The sequence below is a fragment of the Amblyraja radiata genome, chromosome 2 (genome assembly GCF_010909765.2).
Source record: "Amblyraja radiata isolate CabotCenter1 chromosome 2, sAmbRad1.1.pri, whole genome shotgun sequence".
NCBI lineage: Eukaryota > Metazoa > Chordata > Chondrichthyes > Rajiformes > Rajidae > Amblyraja > Amblyraja radiata.
The window spans coordinates 43221694-43224789 of NC_045957.1; the positions used below are offsets into that span (position 1 = coordinate 43221694).

Genomic DNA, 3096 nt, shown 5'->3' on the forward strand with positions numbered 1-3096 from the left:
AAAAACATACAATTGCACTAAGATTTAATGTGATGTAGGTGCCACCGACAAGGTCATCTTTTGATCTCCAAATCTAATCATTAAACTTTGCTGTGCTGTGTTAAAGGGCTTTCTCACGGTGCGACCTGACGCAAGACTTAACAAGAGTTTAACATCGTGGGAACCTCCTGCGATAACAGCACGGCATTCGTGGACCACCGAGGACCTCCGTGGCGCTAACGGCAGGTAGTCGTGTAACTTTGTAAGGTCGGGAGAAAATTCAAACATTTTTGAATTTCTCCAAGAGTGACTTGAGCACTTTTTGGTGAGCGTTGCAACATTGTATGAACGCAGATGCCAGTGCGATATCCGTGCGATATCCGTAATGACTCTTGCGGGTACCGTGGGAACTCCTGCGAACGGTAAACCCGGAAGCTTGACAGAGGGGACATAAGGTGAGTAAAAAAGGTGGTCTCAATATCGCCAATGGACCATGTGTCCATCGAGGACGTCCCACCTAATTGTCATTGTTTGAGAATCTTTTTCACAGTAAGACTTGCAGAGATGCCTCTCAGAAAAGCGCAAAGAAAGGGGTCAAAGAAAGTCAGAACGTTTTTAGCCATGCAGGTAAATGAGGAGGAGACTCAGCAAGAGAGACAGGTGGAGAGGCAAGATGAGATGCCAGAGATACCACTGCCTGTGGGCTCCTTGGAGCAGGGAGAGGGTGATCAATGTGGATTTGAGATTGCCTCCCCAGTAGCTGTTGCCTCCCCAATAGCCTCAGCAGACGATAACATAAAGGGAAGATGGCAGAAGGTAAGGCCATATAACTTCAACAGGGAACAAGAGGGGGAACTGGTGGAGTGGTACCAATGCAATGAGATTCTCTATGACAAATCCAGAGAGGATTATAGAAATAGGGAGAGAAAGCGCAACCTGCTGGAGACGAAGGCTGCGGAGTATCCCGGGTGCTCATGTGAGTATCCATGACAATATATTAGTTTATGTACAGGAGAACAATTTAATGTTATCCATGATTTAAAAACATACAATGCTACAGATGCAAAAGTGCTGTTTTTGCAGTTACCTTTAATTTATCTTATAAGTCTGTCTGTTCCCTGCAGCTGCAATGTAAAAGTAGTGGCAGACAGCTTTTACACCCTCTTTGTTTGAAGTAGGAATCATGTCTCTAAGAGCCATAAAATAAATTATGCATGAGGGCAGGCAATTTTCACTTGTAATGCTTGTCTTCAAAAAGGCCATGTGTATTTACCAACTTGTGCTCTGTTATCCAAGAAGAACAAGAAATAGCACATTAAATGCGGAGGGCATGCTCTTAAACAGGCCTCTCTACTGACCAAAACTTTAATTTAACGGAATAGATCCAATGCTTGAAGTTCTATTAAATTCCAGCACTCTACTTTAATGCAGATGACCAACTTTTGCAAATGGTTCGCTAACCAGAGGACCATTTACGGAAAAATCACCGCACTTGGGACCAGATCAGGGTCAGCTGGAAACAGACAGACAGAGAGGAATAGGTGGATAGAGGAGAGGTGGCGTTTCCTATCAGGGCATATTGTGCGTGCAGTGACCAGGACTAGCGCACCCAAGGTACTTTTATTACAACACATTTTTGAGGTCTTGAGGCTCTGGACACTATGTGTAAATGACTTCATGTAATTCCTACAGGAAAAACACATAATTGAACAGGCGTTGGATGATCCTCTGGAAGGGACTTCCACACCGAGCCCATCCACCAGCCAACAGCACCGCAGTAGGCACAGTGCAAGCATCGACCTCACCACACCCGGAGGTGCTGAAGAAGGGACAGATGTAGACAGCATTAGTAGTGTGAGTATATAAACTTGATGCTTATTGGACAATGCACCCACCCAGCATTTTGCTGATTTTTATATTTGCGCTCTGAATTTTCAGCTCCATAAAATTATTCGAGACTGCGAAAGATTGTTGGAGGAAGGACGCGTGACACCAATGGGCTTCACGCACAGGACATTCGACTTCTGTCACTCAATGATGGAAGATGAAATAAGTGATGGTGAATGGGATTTTGCATGGCATATGATAAATGGGGCGATCACTTATAGAAATAACAAGGTATAGATCTATTCTTAAAATGATTCCCTTCATTCAGCGTCTCTGTTAAAACTCTTTATTTCTCACATCATAAAGCAACATAGTTTTAATGTGTGGTGTTGTCTGTGCAGCTAATGGAAGCACGTGCACCTGAGGCGCAGCGTCCACTGGTTCCTCAGCCTCGCCCGCCTCACTTCTATGACCAGGTATTAACAAATATATGTGCGCTTCCCTAACTTGATTCATAATCTGTGTTTTTATTAATACATTGACTAATACATAACTCTGTGATTCTAAAGTACACAGACAGGCCCTATGGATTGCCGCGTGCAATGGGGGGACATCCACCATTCCGTGCTGAACAGGTAAACTATTGTGTTCAAAAGGGAACTGCAGATGCTGGAATATCGAAGGTACACAAAATTGCTGGAGGAACTCAGCGGGTGCAGCAGCATCTATGGAGCGAAGGAAATAGGCGACGTTTCGGGCCGAAACCCTTCTTCAGACTTCAGACTATTGTGTTTAGTGCGATATAAATTAAAAAATAAACATTAGCATCCGCATATGGACAACAACTTATTCATGAGTTGTGTTAATGAGATTCAAGAGAAGAACTCTCATCTTCAAAGGGAACTTTAATGAAAGGTCCTGCAATTGTAAGGTCCGTGAGAAATTTTTCACATGTACTTCTTAATTTCCTTCTAGAGACACTCACCATCACCTCTGATGTTTGCAGAGCTGCAGCCTGCTCGAAATCCACCTTTGCCTGTTGTTTACGGAGAGGTCCGTGCACAAAGTCCTTTTCAAGAAAGTGCAGCAGGTTGCGCTGACGTGAACTACCCCAGTTAACCCTCGGAAGCTGAGAATATTTTTTGTGGTGTTTCAAATAACAGTTTGAGTTTTAGTTTATTTTATTTCTTGGCCACTCACCATTTAGTGTGACATCTATAGTCCTTTGTAAATGTCTGTATGTTAATTTATGTGTCCTTTACTCTTGTGCATTTTTTTTCTCTGTTGGTG

At 43.4% G+C, this 3096-nt stretch overlaps 1 long non-coding RNA gene across 1 annotated transcript; it reads left to right on the forward strand.

Annotated features, from left to right (window-relative positions):
* Nucleotides 1–2209: 2209 nt before the first annotated feature.
* LOC116984171 lies at nt 2210–2881 on the forward strand. Its single transcript, XR_004414901.1, has 3 exons — nt 2210–2282; nt 2376–2441; nt 2782–2881. It is a non-coding gene; the product is annotated as an uncharacterized LOC116984171 (long non-coding RNA).
* The last annotated feature ends 215 nt before the right edge of the window (nt 2882–3096 follow it).